This window comes from Taudactylus pleione, unplaced genomic scaffold (assembly GCF_031769625.1).
Source record: "Taudactylus pleione unplaced genomic scaffold, aTauple2 ptg000473l, whole genome shotgun sequence".
In the NCBI taxonomy this organism is placed as follows: domain Eukaryota; kingdom Metazoa; phylum Chordata; class Amphibia; order Anura; family Myobatrachidae; genus Taudactylus; species Taudactylus pleione.
Genome location: NW_028284875.1, coordinates 6,090,091 through 6,111,837, shown reverse-complemented (window position 1 = coordinate 6,111,837; position 21,747 = coordinate 6,090,091). Strand labels below are relative to the sequence as shown.

Sequence of the window (21,747 nt, the reverse complement as noted above, 5' to 3'; positions counted from 1 at the left end):
TGTAGCACCTAAATTGTCAGTAAAGTCAGTGTCCAAAGAAATATAAAAAGCAGAAAATTACCCTTTTGATGACAAGGATGAAAGGACTTCAAGAAACCCATCAGCAATTGCAATAGAAATTGTTATTTTGTAGCCACTCTGATATTAAATTGCAATTAAAACTTAATAGGTATGTTTTGGTATATATGGATTTTCTGCAATACCATTAAGACAGTCACCTGCATTGAAAAAAAGCATAACTTCTAGAATGAGTATGAGCAACAAAGGAACATGCATCCTAGATGGGACTTGAAGCCACTGTCCCAGGTGATAGTAAACTTTTCAGGAAACTAATCCACAATGTCATTTGGATAAATGTCTGCTTTTAGATACTGGGCCATAATTTTGCAAGCTGAACAGTTCCAGATTGTTAAGCAGATTAAAGTTTCTGGTGGAGCCATTTGTGCAGTATGAACCAAGAATAAAAGGAACATCTCCAAAATTATTTTAATGAAATAAAGCCTATCTCCCCAGATGGGACTTGAACCCACAATCCCTGGCTTAGGAGGCCAGTGTCTTATCCATTAGGCAACTGGGGCTTAGTAACATCTTTGAGTGAAACTGATTTTTTCATTAGTATAATCATTAATTGTTGCGATATAGGAAAGCCGTTTATTTGTGTTCTTTGCTTTACAAATCCCAGCATGAAATGTGATTGTACTGTCCAGACCTAATAGTGTGGACCCTCATGTTACATTGCAGCAAAACAGATTGATGCAACTCTTTTACCAATAAAGAGGTAGTCTTTTGCATTCCATTTTGTTGACTAACTAAAGTAATGTTTACAGTGCATATGAACCAAAGCAGCTGTGTGTACTGGTACTTAAAAACAGTCATGTTTGTGTTTTTTTTCTGCCTTCATATCAGGATGTTCAGGAAGCAGATGATAATCATTAACTGATGACATTAGAAAAAAAATTACATTTGCTCCAGGTGAGGCTTGAACTCACAACCTCAGCATTGCTCAACAGATACTGTCTTATAAGTCCTGCGCACAGACCGATTGCGCAACAGGAGCACATGGTCAAAGCACATTATTTTTAGTTGAGTGATTTTAGCATCGAGTTGACTAAGTAAATTAACTTGGTTTATTAATTTTAAATTAGTTACTTTTTAAATCCACTAAACTACTGCACCCAATACTAAAGTACCTAATAAAAGTAATATTCTAATCATAAGGTAATCAATTATATTGTGTATTTGTGTTATTGCCCAGTTTTATGTATCCATAGGTGTATATTGCAATGAATTCATGCCATTGTTGTACAGTTCAATATTATCAAAATTGTAAAATAATTCCTGTTTATTTATCTTAAATAATATTTGGTATAGATATATGTAACATTAATGTTACATAGGGAAAATATACACTATATTACCAAAAATGCAGTATCTTTAAATAAAAATAAGTTAAATCTCACTTGTGCTCTATATTTAAAGGTAAACATTGTTTTTTTGGTCTGTAGCACCTAAATTGTCAGTAAAGTCAGTGTCCAAAGAAATATAAAAAGCAGAAAATTACCCTTTTGATGACAAGGATGAAAGGACTTCAAGAAACCCATCAGCAATTGCAATAGAAATTGTTATTTTGTAGCCACTCTGATATTAAATTGCAATTAAAACTTAATAGGTATGTTTTGGTATATATGGATTTTCTGCAATACCATTAAGACAGTCACCTGCATTGAAAAAAAGCATAACTTCTAGAATGAGTATGAGCAACAAAGGAACATGCATCCTAGATGGGACTTGAAGCCACTGTCCCAGGTGATAGTAAACTTTTCAGGAAACTAATCCACAATGTCATTAGGATAAATGTCTGCTTTTAGATACTGGGCCATAATTTTGCAAGCTGAACAGTTCCAGATTGTTAAGCAGATTAAAGTTTCTGGTGGAGCCATTTGTGCAGTATGAACCAAGAATAAAAGGAACATCTCCAAAATTATTTTAATGAAATAAAGCCTATCTCCCCAGATGGGACTTGAACCCACAATCCCTGGCTTAGGAGGCCAGTGTCTTATCCATTAGGCAACTGGGGCTTAGTAACATCTTTGAGTGAAACTGATTTTTTCATTAGTATAATCATTAATTGTTGCGATATAGGAAAGCCGTTTATTTGTGTTCTTTGCTTTACAAATCCCAGCATGAAATGTGATTGTACTGTCCAGACCTAATAGTGTGGACCCTCATGTTACATTGCAGCAAAACAGATTGATGCAACTCTTTTACCAATAAAGAGGTAGTCTTTTGCATTCCATTTTGTTGACTAACTAAAGTAATGTTTACAGTTCATATGAACAAAAACAGCTGTGTGTACTGGTACCTTAAAAACAGTCATGTTTGTGTTTTTTTTCTGCCTTCATATCAGGATGTTCAGGAAGCAGATGATAATCATTAACTGTTGACATTAGAAAAAAAATTACATTTGCTCCAGGTGAGGCTTGAATTCTCAACCTCAGGATTGCTCAACAGATACTGTCTTATAAGTACCGCGCACAGACTGATTGCGCCACAGGAGCACATGGACAAAGCGCTTTATTTTTAGTTGAGTGATTTTAGCATCGAGTTGACTAAGTAAATTAGCTTGGTTTATTAATTTTAAATTAGTTACTTTTTAAATCCACTAAACTACTGCACCCAATACTAAAGTACCTAATAAAAGTAATATTCTAATCATAAGGTAATCAATTATATTGTGTATTTGTGTTATTGCCCAGTTTTATGTATCCATAGGTGTATATTGCAATGAATTCATGCCATTGTTGTACAGTTCAATATTATCAAAATTGTAAAATAATTCCTGTTTATTTATCTTAAATAATATTTGGTATAGATATATGTAACATTAATGTTGCATAGGGAAAATATACACTATATTACCAAAAATGCAGTATCTTTAAATAAAAATAAGTTAAATCTCACTTGTGCTCTATATTTAAAGGTAAACATTGTTTTTTTGGTCTGTAGCACCTAAATTGTCAGTAAAGTCAGTGTCCAAAGAAATATAAAAAGCAGAAAATTACCCTTTTGATGACAAGGATGAAAGTACTTCAAGAAACCCATCAGCAATTGCAATAGAAATTGTTATTTTGTAGCCACTCTGATATTAAATTGCAATTAAAACTTAATAGGTATGTTTTGGTATATATGGATTTTCTGCAATACCATTAAGACAGTCACCTGAATTGAAAAAAAGCATAACTTCTAGAATGAGAATGAGCAACAAAGGAACATGCATCCTAGATGGGCCTTGAAGCCACTATCCCAGGTGATAGTAAACTTTTCAGAAAACATATCCACAATGTCATTAGGATAAATGTCTGCTTTTAGATACTGGGCCATAATTTTGCAAGCTGAACAATTCCAGATTGTTAAGCAGATTCAAGTTTCTGGTGGAGCCATTTGTGCAGTACGAAGCAAGAATGAAAGGAACATCTCCAATATTATTTTAATGAAATAAAGCCTATCACCCCAGATGGGACTTGAACCCACAATCCCTGGCTTAGGAGGCCAGTGCCTTATCCATTAGGCCACTGGGGCTTAGTAACATCTTTGAGTGAAACTGGTTTTTTCATTAGTATAATCATTAATTGTTGCGATATAGGAAAGCCGTTTATTTGTGTTCTTTGCTTTACAAATCCCAGCATGAAATGTGATTGTACTATCCAGACCTAATAGTGTGGACCCTCATGTTACATTGCAGCAAAACAGATTGATGCAACTCTTTTACCAATAAAGAGGTAGTCTTTTGCATTCCATTTTGTTGACTAACTAAAGTAATGTTTACAGTGCATATGAACCAAAGCAGCTGTGTGTACTGGTACTTAAAAACAGTCATGTTTGTGTTTTTTTTCTGCCTTCATATCAGGATGTTCAGGAAGCAGATGATAATCATTAACTGATGACATTAGAAAAAAAATTACATTTGCTCCAGGTGAGGCTTGAACTCACAACCTCAGCATTGTTCAACAGCTACTGTCTTATAAGTCCTGCGCACAGACCGATTGCGCCACAGGAGCACATGGTCAAAGGGCATTATTTTTAGTTGAGTGATTTTAGCATCGAGTTGACTAAGTAAATTAACTTGGTTTATTAATTTTAAATTAGTTACTTTTTAAATCCACTAAACTACTGCACCCAATACTAAAGTACCTAATAAAAGTAATATTCTAATCATAAGGTAATCAATTATATTGTGTATTTGTGTTATTGCCCAGTTTTATGTATCCATAGGTGTATATTGCAATGAATTCATGCCATTGTTGTACAGTACAATATTATCAAAATTGTAAAATAATTCCTGTTTATTTATCTTAAATAATATTTGGTATACATATATGTAACTTTAATGTTGCATAGGGAAAATATACACTCTAATACCAAAAAATGCAGTATCTTTAAATAAAAATAAGTTAAATCTCACTTGTGCTCTATATTTAAAGGTAAACATTGTTTTTTTGGTCTGAAGCACCTAAATTGTCAGTAAAGTCAGTGTCCAAAGAAATATAAAAGGCAGAAAATTACCCTTTTGATGACATGGATGAAAGGACTTCAAGAAACCCATCAGCAATTGTAATAGAAATTGTTATTTTGTAGCCACTCTGATATTAAATTGCAATTAAAACTTAATAGGTATGTTTTGGTATATATGGATTTTCTGCAATACCATTAAGACAGTCACCTGAATTGAAAAAAAGCATAACTTCTAGAATGAGAATGAGCAACAAAGGAACATGCATCCTAGATGGGACTTGAAGCCACTGTCCCAGGTGATAGTAAACTTTTCAGAAAACTAATCCACAATGTCATTAGGATGAATGTCTGCTTTTAGATACTGGGCCATAATTTTGCAAGCTGAACAGTTCCGGATTGATAAGCAGATAAAAGTTTCTGGTGGAGCCATTTGTGCAGTATGAAGCAAGAATAAAAGGAACATCTCCAAAATTATTTTAATGAAATAAAGCCTATCACCCCAGATGGGACTTGAAACCACAATCCATTAGGCCACTGGGGCTTAGTAACATCTTTGAGTGAAACTGATTTTTTCATTAGTATAATCATTAATTGTTGCGATATAGGAAAGCCGTTTATTTGTGTTCTTTGCTTTACAAATCCCAGCATGAAATGTGATTGTACTATCCACACCTAATAGTGTGAACCCTCATGTTACATTGCAGCAAAACAGATTGATGCAACTCTTTTACCAATAAAGAGGTAGTCTTTTGCATTCCATTTTGTTGACTAACTAAAGTAATGTTTACAGTGCATATGAACCAAAGCAGCTGTGTGTACTGGTACCTTAAAAACAGTCATGTTTGTGTTTTTTTTCTGCCTTCATATCAGGATGTTCAGGAAGCAGATGATAATCATTAACTGATGACATTAGAAAAAAAATTACATTTGCTCCAGGTGAGGCTTGAACTCACAACCTCAGCATTGCTCAACAGATACTGTCTTATAAGTCCTGCGCACAGACCGATTGCGCCACAGGAGCACATGGTCAAAGCGCATTATTTTTAGTTGAGTGATTTTAGCATCGAGTTGACTAAGTAAATTAACTTGGTTTATTAATTTTAAATTAGTTACTTTTTAAATCCACTAAACTACTGCACCCAATACTAAAGTACCTAATAAAAGTAATATTCTAATCATAAGGTAATCAATTATATTGTGTATTTGTGTTATTGCCCAGTTTTATGTATCCATAGGTGTATATTGCAATGAATTCATGCCATTGTTGTACAGTTCAATATTATCAAAATTGTAAAATAATTAGTGTTTATTTATCTTAAATAATATTTGGTATAGATATATGTAACATTAATGTTGCATAGGGAAAATATACACTATATTACCAAAAATGCAGTATCTTTAAATAAAAATAAGTTAAATCTCACTTGTGCTCTATATTTAAAGGTAAACATTGTTTTTTTGGTCTGTAGCACCTAAATTGTCAGTAAAGTCAGTGTCCAAAGAAATATAAAAAGCAGAAAATTACCCTTTTGATGACAAGGATGAAAGGACTTCAAGAAACCCATCAGCAATTGCAATAGAAATTGTTATTTTGTAGCCACTCTGATATTAAATTGCAATTAAAACTTAATAGGTATGTTTTGGTATATATGGATTTTCTGCAATACCATTAAGACAGTCACCTGAATTGAAAAAAAGCATAACTTCTAGAATGAGAATGAGCAACAAAGGAACATGCATCCTAGATGGGCCTTGAAGCCACTATCCCAGGTGATAGTAAACTTTTCAGAAAACTAATCCACAATGTCATTAGGATAAATGTCTGCTTTTAGATACTGGGCCATAATTTTGCAAGCTGAACAATTCCAGATTGTTAAGCAGATTCAAGTTTCTGGTGGAGCCATTTGTGCAGTACGAAGCAAGAATGAAAGGAACATCTCCAATATTATTTTAATGAAATAAAGCCTATCACCCCAGATGGGACTTGAACCCACAATCCCTGGCTTAGGAGGCCAGTGCCTTATCCATTAGGCCACTGGGGCTTAGTAACATCTTTGAGTGAAACTGGTTTTTTCATTAGTATAATCATTAATTGTTGCGATATAGGAAAGCCGTTTATTTGTGTTCTTTGCTTTACAAATCCCAGCATGAAATGTGATTGTACTATCCAGACCTAATAGTGTGGACCCTCATGTTACATTGCAGCAAAACAGATTGATGCAACTCTTTTACCAATAAAGAGGTAGTCTTTTGCATTCCATTTTGTTGACTAACTAAAGTAATGTTTACAGTGCATATGAACCAAAGCAGCTGTGTGTACTGGTACTTAAAAACAGTCATGTTTGTGTTTTTTTTCTGCCTTCATATCAGGATGTTCAGGAAGCAGATGATAATCATTAACTGATGACATTAGAAAAAAAATTACATTTGCTCCAGGTGAGGCTTGAACTCACAACCTCAGCATTGCTCAACAGATACTGTCTTATAAGTCCTGCGCACAGACCGATTGCGCCACAGGAGCACATGGTCAAAGTGCATTATTTTTAGTTGAGTGATTTTAGCATCGAGTTGACTAAGTAAATTAACTTGGTTTATTAATTTTAAATTAGTTACTTTTTAAATCCACTAAACTAATGCACCCAATACTAAAGTCCCTAATAAAAGTAATATTCTAATCATAAGGTAATCAATTATATTGTGCATTTGTGTTATTGCCCAGTTTTATGTATCCATAGGTGTATATTGCAATGAATTCATGCCATTGTTGTACAGTTCAATATTATCAAAATTGTCAAATAATTAGTGTTTATTTATCTTAAATAATATTTGGTATAGATATATGTAACTTTAATGTTACATATGGAAAATATACACTATATTACCAAAAAGTGCAGTATCTTTAATTAAAAATAAGTTAAATCTCACTTGTGCTCTATATTTAAAGGTAAACATTGTTTTTTGGTCTGTAGCACCTAAATTGTCAGTAAAGTCAGTGTCCAAAGAAATATAAAAAGCAGAAAATTACCCTTTTGATGACAAGGATGAAAGGACTTCAAGAAACCCATCAGCAATTGCAATAGACATTGTTATTTTGTAGCCACTCTGATATTAAATTGCAATTAAAACTTAATAGGTATGTTTTGGTATATATGGATTTTCTGCAATACCATTAAGACAGTCACCTGCATTGAAAAAAAGCATAACTTCTAGAATGAGTATGAGCAACAAAGGAACATGCATCCTAGATGGGACTTGAAGCCACTGTCCCAAGTGATAGTAAACTTTTCTGGAAACTAATCCACAATGTCATTAGGATAAATGTCTGCTTTTAGATACTGGGCCATAATTTTGCAAGCTGAACAGTTCCAGATTGTTAAACAGATTAAAGTTTCTGGTGGAGCCATTTGTGCAGTATGAAGCAAGAATGAAAGGAACATCTCCAATATTATTTTAATGAAATAAAGCCTATCACCCCAGATGGGACTTGAACCCACAATCCATTAGGCCACTGGGGCTTAGTAACATCTTTGAGTGAAACTGATTTATTCATTAGTATAATCATTAATTGTTGCGATATAGGAAAGCCGTTTATTTGTGTTCTTTGCTTTACAAATCCCAGCATGAAATGTGATTGTACTATCCAGACCTAATAGTGTGGACCCTCATGTTACATTGCAGCAAAACAGATTGATGCAACTCTTTTACCAATAAAGAGGTAGTCTTTTGCATTCCATTTTGTTGACTAACTAAAGTAATGTTTAAAGTGCATATGAACCAAAGCAGCTGTGTGTACTGGTACCTTAAAAACAGTCATGTTTGTGTTTTTTTTCTGCCTTCATATCAGGATGTTCAGGAAGCAGATGATAATCATTAACTGTTGACATTAGAAAAAAAATTACATTTGCTCCAGGTGAGGCTTGAATTCACAACCTCAGGATTGCTCAACAGATACTGTCTTATAAGTACCGCGCACAGACCGATTGCGGCACAGAGCACATGGTCAAAGCGCATTATTTTTAGTTGAGTGATTTTAGCATCGAGTTGACTAAGTAAGTTAACTTGGTTTATTAATTTTAAATTAGTTACTTTTTAAATCCACTAAACTACTGCACCCAATACTAAAGTACCTAATAAAAGTAATATTCTAATCATAATTAATCAATTATATTGTGCATTGGTGTTATTGCCCAGTTTTATGTATCCATAGGTGTATATTGCAATGAATTCATGCCATTGTTGTACAGTTCAATATTATCAAAATTGTAAAATAATTCCTGTTTATCTATCTTAAATAATATTTGGTATAGATATATGAAACTTTAATGTTGCATAGGGAAAATATACACTATATTACCAAAAATGCAGTATCTTTAAATAAAAATAAGTTAAATCTCACTTGTGCTCAATATTTAAAGGTAAACATTGTTTTTTTGGTCTGTAGCACCTAAATTGTCAGTAAAGTCAGTGTCCAAAGAAATATAAAAAGCAGAAAATTACCCTTTTGATGACAAGGATGAAAGGACTTCAAGAAACCCATCAGCAATTGCAATAGACATTGTTATTTTGTAGCCACTCTGATATTAAATTGCAATTAAAACTTAATAGGTATGTTTTGGTATATATGGATTTTCTGCAATACCATTAAGACAGTCACCTGCATTGAAAAAAAGCATAACTTCTAGAATGAGTATGAGCAACAAAGGAACATGCATCCTAGATGGGACTTGAAGCCACTGTCCCAGGTGATAGTAAACTTTTCAGGAAACTAATCCACAATGTCATTAGGATAAATGTCTGCTTTTAGATACTGGGCCATAATTTTGCAAGCTGAACAGTTCCAGATTGTTAAGCAGATTAAAGTTTCTGGTGGAGCCATTTGTGCAGTATGAAGCAAGAATAAAAGGAACATCTACAAAATTATTTGAATGAAATAACGCCTATCTCCCCAGATGGGACTTGAACCCACAATCCCTGGCTTAGGAGGCCAGTATCTTATCCATTAGGCCACTGGGGCTTAGTAACATCTTTGAGTGAAACTGATTTTTTCATTAGTATAATCATTAATTGTTGCGATATAGGAAAGCCGTTTATTTGTGTTCTTTGCTTTACAAATTCCAGCATGAAATGTGATTGTACTATCCAGACCTAATAGTGTGGACCCTCATGTTACATTGCAGCAAAACAGATTGATGCAACTCTTTTACCAATAAAGAGGTAGTCTTTTGCATTCCATTTGATTGACTAACTAAAGTAATGTTTACAGTGCATATGAACCAAAGCAGCTGTGTGTACTGGTACTTAAAAACAGTCATGTTTGTGTTTTTTTTCTGCCTTCATATCAGGATGTTCAGGAAGCAGATGATAATCATTAACTGATGACATTAGAAAAAAAATTACATTTGCTCCAGGTGAGGCTTGAACTCACAACCTCAGCATTGCTCAACAGATACTGACTTATAAGTCCTGCACACAGACCGATTGCGCCACAGGAGCACATGGTCAAAGTGCATTATTTTTAGTTGAGTGATTTTAGCATCGAGTTGACTAAGTAAATTAAATTGGTTTATTAATTTTAAATTAGTTACTTTTTAAATCCACTAAACTACTGCACCCAATACTAAAGTACCTAATAAAAGTAATATTCTAATCATAAGGTAATCAATTATATTGTGCATTTGTGTTATTGCCCAGTTTTATGTATCCATAGGTGTATATTGCAATGAATTCATGCCATTGTTGTACAGTTCAATATTATCAAAATTGTAAAATAATTAGTGTTTATTTATCTTAAATAATATTTGGTATACATATATGTAACTTTAATGTTGCATAGGGAAAATATACACTCTAATACCAAAAAATGCAGTATCTTTAAATAAAAATAAGTTAAATCTCACTTGTGCTCTATATTTAAAGGTAAACATTGTTTTTTTGGTCTGAAGCACCTAAATTGTCAGTAAAGTCAGTGTCCAAAGAAATATAAAAGGCAGAAAATTACCCTTTTGATGACATGGATGAAAGGACTTCAAGAAACCCATCAGCAATTGTAATAGAAATTGTTATTTTGTAGCCACTCTGATATTAAATTGCAATTAAAACTTAATAGGTATGTTTTGGTATATATGGATTTTCTGCAATACCATTAAGACAGTCACCTGAATTGAAAAAAAGCATAACTTCTAGAATGAGAATGAGCAACAAAGGAACATGCATCCTAGATGGGACTTGAAGCCACTGTCCCAGGTGATAGTAAACTTTTCAGAAAACTAATCCACAATGTCATTAGGATGAATGTCTGCTTTTAGATACTGGGCCATAATTTTGCAAGCTGAACAGTTCCGGATTGATAAGCAGATAAAAGTTTCTGGTGGAGCCATTTGTGCAGTATGAAGCAAGAATAAAAGGAACATCTCCAAAATTATTTTAATGAAATAAAGCCTATCACCCCAGATGGGACTTGAAACCACAATCCATTAGGCCACTGGGGCTTAGTAACATCTTTGAGTGAAACTGATTTTTTCATTAGTATAATCATTAATTGTTGCGATATAGGAAAGCCGTTTATTTGTGTTCTTTGCTTTACAAATCCCAGCATGAAATGTGATTGTACTATCCACACCTAATAGTGTGAACCCTCATGTTACATTGCAGCAAAACAGATTGATGCAACTCTTTTACCAATAAAGAGGTAGTCTTTTGCATTCCATTTTGTTGACTAACTAAAGTAATGTTTACAGTGCATATGAACCAAAGCAGCTGTGTGTACTGGTACCTTAAAAACAGTCATGTTTGTGTTTTTTTTCTGCCTTCATATCAGGATGTTCAGGAAGCAGATGATAATCATTAACTGATGACATTAGAAAAAAAATTACATTTGCTCCAGGTGAGGCTTGAACTCACAACCTCAGCATTGCTCAACAGATACTGTCTTATAAGTCCTGCGCACAGACCGATTGCGCCACAGGAGCACATGGTCAAAGCGCATTATTTTTAGTTGAGTGATTTTAGCATCGAGTTGACTAAGTAAATTAACTTGGTTTATTAATTTTAAATTAGTTACTTTTTAAATCCACTAAACTACTGCACCCAATACTAAAGTACCTAATAAAAGTAATATTCTAATCATAAGGTAATCAATTATATTGTGTATTTGTGTTATTGCCCAGTTTTATGTATCCATAGGTGTATATTGCAATGAATTCATGCCATTGTTGTACAGTTCAATATTATCAAAATTGTAAAATAATTAGTGTTTATTTATCTTAAATAATATTTGGTATAGATATATGTAACATTAATGTTGCATAGGGAAAATATACACTATATTACCAAAAATGCAGTATCTTTAAATAAAAATAAGTTAAATCTCACTTGTGCTCTATATTTAAAGGTAAACATTGTTTTTTTGGTCTGTAGCACCTAAATTGTCAGTAAAGTCAGTGTCCAAAGAAATATAAAAAGCAGAAAATTACCCTTTTGATGACAAGGATGAAAGGACTTCAAGAAACCCATCAGCAATTGCAATAGAAATTGTTATTTTGTAGCCACTCTGATATTAAATTGCAATTAAAACTTAATAGGTATGTTTTGGTATATATGGATTTTCTGCAATACCATTAAGACAGTCACCTGAATTGAAAAAAAGCATAACTTCTAGAATGAGAATGAGCAACAAAGGAACATGCATCCTAGATGGGCCTTGAAGCCACTATCCCAGGTGATAGTAAACTTTTCAGAAAACTAATCCACAATGTCATTAGGATAAATGTCTGCTTTTAGATACTGGGCCATAATTTTGCAAGCTGAACAATTCCAGATTGTTAAGCAGATTCAAGTTTCTGGTGGAGCCATTTGTGCAGTACGAAGCAAGAATGAAAGGAACATCTCCAATATTATTTTAATGAAATAAAGCCTATCACCCCAGATGGGACTTGAACCCACAATCCCTGGCTTAGGAGGCCAGTGCCTTATCCATTAGGCCACTGGGGCTTAGTAACATCTTTGAGTGAAACTGGTTTTTTCATTAGTATAATCATTAATTGTTGCGATATAGGAAAGCCGTTTATTTGTGTTCTTTGCTTTACAAATCCCAGCATGAAATGTGATTGTACTATCCAGACCTAATAGTGTGGACCCTCATGTTACATTGCAGCAAAACAGATTGATGCAACTCTTTTACCAATAAAGAGGTAGTCTTTTGCATTCCATTTTGTTGACTAACTAAAGTAATGTTTACAGTGCATATGAACCAAAGCAGCTGTGTGTACTGGTACTTAAAAACAGTCATGTTTGTGTTTTTTTTCTGCCTTCATATCAGGATGTTCAGGAAGCAGATGATAATCATTAACTGATGACATTAGAAAAAAAATTACATTTGCTCCAGGTGAGGCTTGAACTCACAACCTCAGCATTGCTCAACAGATACTGTCTTATAAGTCCTGCGCACAGACCGATTGCGCCACAGGAGCACATGGTCAAAGTGCATTATTTTTAGTTGAGTGATTTTAGCATCGAGTTGACTAAGTAAATTAACTTGGTTTATTAATTTTAAATTAGTTACTTTTTAAATCCACTAAACTAATGCACCCAATACTAAAGTCCCTAATAAAAGTAATATTCTAATCATAAGGTAATCAATTATATTGTGCATTTGTGTTATTGCCCAGTTTTATGTATCCATAGGTGTATATTGCAATGAATTCATGCCATTGTTGTACAGTTCAATATTATCAAAATTGTCAAATAATTAGTGTTTATTTATCTTAAATAATATTTGGTATAGATATATGTAACTTTAATGTTACATATGGAAAATATACACTATATTACCAAAAAGTGCAGTATCTTTAATTAAAAATAAGTTAAATCTCACTTGTGCTCTATATTTAAAGGTAAACATTGTTTTTTGGTCTGTAGCACCTAAATTGTCAGTAAAGTCAGTGTCCAAAGAAATATAAAAAGCAGAAAATTACCCTTTTGATGACAAGGATGAAAGGACTTCAAGAAACCCATCAGCAATTGCAATAGACATTGTTATTTTGTAGCCACTCTGATATTAAATTGCAATTAAAACTTAATAGGTATGTTTTGGTATATATGGATTTTCTGCAATACCATTAAGACAGTCACCTGCATTGAAAAAAAGCATAACTTCTAGAATGAGTATGAGCAACAAAGGAACATGCATCCTAGATGGGACTTGAAGCCACTGTCCCAAGTGATAGTAAACTTTTCTGGAAACTAATCCACAATGTCATTAGGATAAATGTCTGCTTTTAGATACTGGGCCATAATTTTGCAAGCTGAACAGTTCCAGATTGTTAAACAGATTAAAGTTTCTGGTGGAGCCATTTGTGCAGTATGAAGCAAGAATGAAAGGAACATCTCCAATATTATTTTAATGAAATAAAGCCTATCACCCCAGATGGGACTTGAACCCACAATCCATTAGGCCACTGGGGCTTAGTAACATCTTTGAGTGAAACTGATTTATTCATTAGTATAATCATTAATTGTTGCGATATAGGAAAGCCGTTTATTTGTGTTCTTTGCTTTACAAATCCCAGCATGAAATGTGATTGTACTATCCAGACCTAATAGTGTGGACCCTCATGTTACATTGCAGCAAAACAGATTGATGCAACTATTTTACCAATAAAGAGGTAGTCTTTTGCATTCCATTTTGTTGACTAACTAAAGTAATGTTTAAAGTGCATATGAACCAAAGCAGCTGTGTGTACTGGTACCTTAAAAACAGTCATGTTTGTGTTTTTTTTCTGCCTTCATATCAGGATGTTCAGGAAGCAGATGATAATCATTAACTGTTGACATTAGAAAAAAAATTACATTTGCTCCAGGTGAGGCTTGAATTCACAACCTCAGGATTGCTCAACAGATACTGTCTTATAAGTACCGCGCACAGACCGATTGCGGCACAGAGCACATGGTCAAAGCGCATTATTTTTAGTTGAGTGATTTTAGCATCGAGTTGACTAAGTAAGTTAACTTGGTTTATTAATTTTAAATTAGTTACTTTTTAAATCCACTAAACTACTGCACCCAATACTAAAGTACCTAATAAAAGTAATATTCTAATCATAATTAATCAATTATATTGTGCATTGGTGTTATTGCCCAGTTTTATGTATCCATAGGTGTATATTGCAATGAATTCATGCCATTGTTGTACAGTTCAATATTATCAAAATTGTAAAATAATTCCTGTTTATCTATCTTAAATAATATTTGGTATAGATATATGAAACTTTAATGTTGCATAGGGAAAATATACACTATATTACCAAAAATGCAGTATCTTTAAATAAAAATAAGTTAAATCTCACTTGTGCTCAATATTTAAAGGTAAACATTGTTTTTTTGGTCTGTAGCACCTAAATTGTCAGTAAAGTCAGTGTCCAAAGAAATATAAAAAGCAGAAAATTACCCTTTTGATGACAAGGATGAAAGGACTTCAAGAAACCCATCAGCAATTGCAATAGACATTGTTATTTTGTAGCCACTCTGATATTAAATTGCAATTAAAACTTAATAGGTATGTTTTGGTATATATGGATTTTCTGCAATACCATTAAGACAGTCACCTGCATTGAAAAAAAGCATAACTTCTAGAATGAGTATGAGCAACAAAGGAACATGCATCCTAGATGGGACTTGAAGCCACTGTCCCAGGTGATAGTAAACTTTTCAGGAAACTAATCCACAATGTCATTAGGATAAATGTCTGCTTTTAGATACTGGGCCATAATTTTGCAAGCTGAACAGTTCCAGATTGTTAAGCAGATTAAAGTTTCTGGTGGAGCCATTTGTGCAGTATGAAGCAAGAATAAAAGGAACATCTACAAAATTATTTGAATGAAATAACGCCTATCTCCCCAGATGGGACTTGAACCCACAATCCCTGGCTTAGGAGGCCAGTATCTTATCCATTAGGCCACTGGGGCTTAGTAACATCTTTGAGTGAAACTGATTTTTTCATTAGTATAATCATTAATTGTTGCGATATAGGAAAGCCGTTTATTTGTGTTCTTTGCTTTACAAATTCCAGCATGAAATGTGATTGTACTATCCAGACCTAATAGTGTGGACCCTCATGTTACATTGCAGCAAAACAGATTGATGCAACTCTTTTACCAATAAAGAGGTAGTCTTTTGCATTCCATTTGATTGACTAACTAAAGTAATGTTTACAGTGCATATGAACCAAAGCAGCTGTGTGTACTGGTACTTAAAAACAGTCATGTTTGTGTTTTTTTTCTGCCTTCATATCAGGATGTTCAGGAAGCAGATGATAATCATTAACTGATGACATTAGAAAAAAAATTACATTTGCTCCAGGTGAGGCTTGAACTCACAACCTCAGCATTGCTCAACAGATACTGACTTATAAGTCCTGCACACAGACCGATTGCGCCACAGGAGCACATGGTCAAAGTGCATTATTTTTAGTTGAGTGATTTTAGCATCGAGTTGACTAAGTAAATTAAATTGGTTTATTAATTTTAAATTAGTTACTTTTTAAATCCACTAAACTACTGCACCCAATACTAAAGTACCTAATAAAAGTAATATTCTAATCATAAGGTAATCAATTATATTGTGCATTTGTGTTATTGCCCAGTTTTATGTATCCATAGGTGTATATTGCAATGAATTCATGCCATTGTTGTACAGTTCAATATTATCAAAATTGTAAAATAATTAGTGTTTATTTATCTTAAATAATATTTGGTATAGATATATGTAACTTTAATGTTGCATATGGAAAATATACACTATATTACCAAAAAGTGCAGTATCTTTAATTAAAAATAAGTTAAATCTCACTTGTGCTCTATATTTAAAGGTAAACATTGTTTTTTTGGTCTGTAGCACCTAAATTCTCAGTAAAGTCAGTGTCCAAAGAAATATAAAAAGCAGAAAATTACCCTTTTGATGACAAGGATGAAAGGACTTCAAGAAACCCATCAGCAATTGCAATAGACATTGTTATTTTGTAGCCACTCTGATATTAAATTGCAATTAAAACTTAATAGGTATGTTTTGGTATATATGGATTTTCTGCAATACCATTAAGACAGTCACCTGCATTGAAAAAAAGCATAACTTCTAGAATGAGTATGAGCAACAAAGGAACATGCATCCTAGATGGGACTTGAAGCCACTGTCCCAGGTGATAGTAAACTTTTCAGGAAACTAATCCACAATGTCATTAGGATAAATGTCTGCTTTTAGATACTGGGCCATAATTTTGCAAGCTGAACAATTCCAGATTGTTAAGCAGATTAAAGTTTCTGGTGGAGCCTTTTGTGCAGTATGAAGCAAGAATGAAAGGAACATCTCCAATATTATTTTAATGAAATAAAGCCTATCACCCCAGATGGGACTTGAAACCACAATCCATTAGGCCACTGGGGCTTAGTAACATCTTTGAGTGAAACTGATTTTTTCATTAGTATAATCATTAATTGTTGCGATATAGGAAAGCCGTTTATTTGTGTTCTTTGCTTTACAAATCCCAGCATGAAATGTGATTGTACTATCCACACCTAATAGTGTGAACCCTCATGTTACATTGCAGCAAAACAGATTGATGCAACTCTTTTACCAATAAAGAGGTAGTCTTTTGCATTCCATTTTGTTGACTAACTAAAGTAATGTTTACAGTGCATATGAACCAAAGCAGCTGTGTGTACTGGTACCTTAAAAACAGTCATGTTTGTGTTTTTTTTCTGCCTTCATATCAGGATGTTCAGGAAGCAGATGATAATCATTAACTGATGACATTAGAAAAAAAATTACATTTGCTCCAGGTGAGGCTTGAACTCACAACCTCAGCATTGCTCAACAGATACTGTCTTATAAGTCCTGCGCACAGACCGATTGCGCCACAGGAGCACATGGTCAAAGCGCATTATTTTTAGTTGAGTGATTTTAGCATCGAGTTGACTAAGTAAATTAACTTGGTTTATTAATTTTAAATTAGTTACTTTTTAAATCCACTAAACTAATGCACCCAATACTAAAGTCCCTAATAAAAGTAATATTCTAATCATAAGGTAATCAATTATATTGTGCATTTGTGTTATTGCCCAGTTTTATGTATCCATAGGTGTATATTGCAATGAATTCATGCCATTGTTGTACAGTTCAATATTATCAAAATTGTAAAATAATTAGTGTTTATTTATCTTAAATAATATTTGGTATAGATATATGTAACTTTAATGTTGCATATGGAAAATATACACTATATTACCAAAAAGTGCAGTATCTTTAATTAAAAATAAGTTAAATCTCACTTGTGCTCTATATTTAAAGGTAAACATTGTTTTTTGGTCTGTAGCACCTAAATTGTCAGTAAAGTCAGTGTCCAAAGAAATATAAAAAGCAGAAAATTACCCTTTTGATGACAAGGATGAAAGGACTTCAAGAAACCCATCAGCAATTGCAATAGACATTGTTATTTTGTAGCCACTCTGATATTAAATTGCAATTAAAACTTAATAGGTATGTTTTGGTATATATGGATTTTCTGCAATACCATTAAGACAGTCACCTGCATTGAAAAAAAGCATAACTTCTAGAATGAGTATGAGCAACAAAGGAACATGCATCCTAGATGGGACTTGAAGCCACTGTCCCAAGTGATAGTAAACTTTTCTGGAAACTAATCCACAATGTCATTAGGATAAATGTCTGCTTTTAGATACTGGGCCATAATTTTGCAAGCTGAACAGTTCCAGATTGTTAAACAGATTAAAGTTTCTGGTGGAGCCATTTGTGCAGTATGAAGCAAGAATGAAAGGAACATCTCCAATATTATTTTAATGAAATAAAGCCTATCACCCCAGATGGGACTTGAACCCACAATCCATTAGGCCACTGGGGCTTAGTAACATCTTTGAGTGAAACTGATTTATTCATTAGTATAATCATTAATTGTTGCGATATAGGAAAGCCGTTTATTTGTGTTCTTTGCTTTACAAATCCCAGCATGAAATGTGATTGTACTATCCAGACCTAATAGTGTGGACCCTCATGTTACATTGCAGCAAAACAGATTGATGCAACTCTTTTACCAATAAAGAGGTAGTCTTTTGCATTCCATTTTGTTGACTAACTAAAGTAATGTTTAAAGTGCATATGAACCAAAGCAGCTGTGTGTACTGGTACCTTAAAAACAGTCATGTTTGTGTTTTTTTTCTGCCTTCATATCAGGATGTTCAGGAAGCAGATGATAATCATTAACTGTTGACATTAGAAAAAAAATTACATTTGCTCCAGGTGAGGCTTGAATTCACAACCTCAGGATTGCTCAACAGATACTGTCTTATAAGTACCGCGCACAGACCGATTGCGGCACAGAGCACATGGTCAAAGCGCATTATTTTTAGTTGAGTGATTTTAGCATCGAGTTGACTAAGTAAGTTAACTTGGTTTATTAATTTTAAATTAGTTACTTTTTAAATCCACTAAACTACTGCACCCAATACTAAAGTACCTAATAAAAGTAATATTCTAATCATAATTAATCAATTATATTGTGCATTGGTGTTATTGCCCAGTTTTATGTATCCATAGGTGTATATTGCAATGAATTCATGCCATTGTTGTACAGTTCAATATTATCAAAATTGTAAAATAATTCCTGTTTATCTATCTTAAATAATATTTGGTATAGATATATGAAACTTTAATGTTGCATAGGGAAAATATACACTATATTACCAAAAATGCAGTATCTTTAAATAAAAATAAGTTAAATCTCACTTGTGCTCAATATTTAAAGGTAAACATTGTTTTTTTGGTCTGTAGCACCTAAATTGTCAGTAAAGTCAGTGTCCAAAGAAATATAAAAAGCAGAAAATTACCCTTTTGATGACAAGGATGAAAGGACTTCAAGAAACCCATCAGCAATTGCAATAGACATTGTTATTTTGTAGCCACTCTGATATTAAATTGCAATTAAAACTTAATAGGTATGTTTTGGTATATATGGATTTTCTGCAATACCATTAAGACAGTCACCTGCATTGAAAAAAAGCATAACTTCTAGAATGAGTATGAGCAACAAAGGAACATGCATCCTAGATGGGACTTGAAGCCACTGTCCCAGGTGATAGTAAACTTTTCAGGAAACTAATCCACAATGTCATTAGGATAAATGTCTGCTTTTAGATACTGGGCCATAATTTTGCAAGCTGAACAGTTCCAGATTGTTAAGCAGATTAAAGTTTCTGGTGGAGCCATTTGTGCAGTATGAAGCAAGAATAAAAGGAACATCTACAAAATTATTTGAATGAAATAACGCCTATCTCCCCAGATGGGACTTGAACCCACAATCCCTGGCTTAGGAGGCCAGTATCTTATCCATTAGGCCACTGGGGCTTAGTAACATCTTTGAGTGAAACTGATTTTTTCATTAGTATAATCATTAATTGTTGCGATATAGGAAAGCCGTTTATTTGTGTTCTTTGCTTTACAAATTCCAGCATGAAATGTGATTGTACTATCCAGACCTAATAGTGTGGACCCTCATGTTACATTGCAGCAAAACAGATTGATGCAACTCTTTTACCAATAAAGAGGTAGTCTTTTGCATTCCATTTGATTGACTAACTAAAGTAATGTTTACAGTGCATATGAACCAAAGCAGCTGTGTGTACTGGTACTTAAAAACAGTCATGTTTGTGTTTTTTTTCTGCCTTCATATCAGGATGTTCAGGAAGCAGATGATAATCATTAACTGATGACATTAGAAAAAAAATTACATTTGCTCCAGGTGAGGCTTGAACTCACAACCTCAGCATTGCTCAACAGATACTGACTTATAAGTCCTGCACACAGACCGATTGCGCCACAGGAGCACATGGTCAAAGTGCATTATTTTTAGTTGAGTGATTTTAGCATCGAGTTGACTAAGTAAATTAAATTGGTTTATTAATTTTAAATTAGTTACTTTTTAAATCCACTAAACTACTGCACCCAATACTAAAGTACCTAATAAAAGTAATATTCTAATCATAAGGTAATCAATTATATTGTGCATTTGTGTTATTGCCCAGTTTTATGTATCCATAGGTGTATATTGCAATGAATTCATGCCATTGTTGTACAGTTCAATATTATCAAAATTGTAAAATAATTAGTGTTTATTTATCTTAAATAATATTTGGTATAGATATATGTAACTTTAATGTTGCATATGGAAAATATACACTATATTACCAAAAAGTGCAGTATCTTTAATTAAAAATAAGTTAAATCTCACTTGTGCTCTATATTTAAAGGTAAACATTGTTTTTTTGGTCTGTAGCACCTAAATTCTCAGTAAAGTCAGTGTCCAAAGAAATATAAAAAGCAGAAAATTACCCTTTTGATGACAAGGATGAAAGGACTTCAAGAAACCCATCAGCAATTGCAATAGACATTGTTATTTTGTAGCCACTCTGATATTAAATTGCAATTAAAACTTAATAGGTATGTTTTGGTATATATGGATTTTCTGCAATACCATTAAGACAGTCACCTGCATTGAAAAAAAGCATAACTTCTAGAATGAGTATGAGCAACAAAGGAACATGCATCCTAGATGGGACTTGAAGCCACTGTCCCAGGTGATAGTAAACTTTTCAGGAAACTAATCCACAATGTCATTAGGATAAATGTCTGCTTTTAGATACTGGGCCATAATTTTGCAAGCTGAACAATTCCAGATTGTTAAGCAGATTAAAGTTTCTGGTGGAGCCTTTTGTGCAGTATGAAGCAAGAATGAAAGGAACATCTCCAATATTATTTTAATGAAATAAAGCCTATCACCCCAGATGGGACTTGAAACCACAATCCATTAGGCCACTGGGGCTTAGTAACATCTTTGAGTGAAACTGATTTTTTCATTAGTATAATCATTAATTGTTGCGATATAGGAAAGCCGTTTATTTGTGTTCTTTGCTTTACAAATCCCAGCATGAAATGTGATTGTACTATCCACACCTAATAGTGTGAACCCTCATGTTACATTGCAGCAAAACAGATTGATGCAACTCTTTTACCAATAAAGAGGTAGTCTTTTGCATTCCATTTTGTTGACTAACTAAAGTAATGTTTACAGTGCATATGAACCAAAGCAGCTGTGTGTACTGGTACCTTAAAAACAGTCATGTTTGTGTTTTTTTTCTGCCTTCATATCAGGATGTTCAGGAAGCAGATGATAAT

At 33.4% G+C, this 21,747-nt stretch overlaps 3 non-coding genes across 3 annotated transcripts; all 3 read right to left on the bottom strand.

The window, feature by feature from the left end:
• Positions 1–3,506: 3,506 nt before the first annotated feature.
• Positions 3,507–3,579, bottom strand: TRNAR-CCU (transfer RNA arginine (anticodon CCU)). Its single transcript has one exon. It is a non-coding gene; the product is annotated as a tRNA-Arg (tRNA).
• Positions 3,580–6,481: 2,902 nt separating this feature from the next.
• TRNAR-CCU (transfer RNA arginine (anticodon CCU)) lies at positions 6,482–6,554 on the bottom strand. Its single transcript has one exon. It is a non-coding gene; the product is annotated as a tRNA-Arg (tRNA).
• A 5,874-nt stretch (positions 6,555–12,428) lies between these two features.
• On the bottom strand, positions 12,429–12,501 carry TRNAR-CCU (transfer RNA arginine (anticodon CCU)). Its single transcript has one exon. It is a non-coding gene; the product is annotated as a tRNA-Arg (tRNA).
• Positions 12,502–21,747: the final 9,246 nt, after the last annotated feature.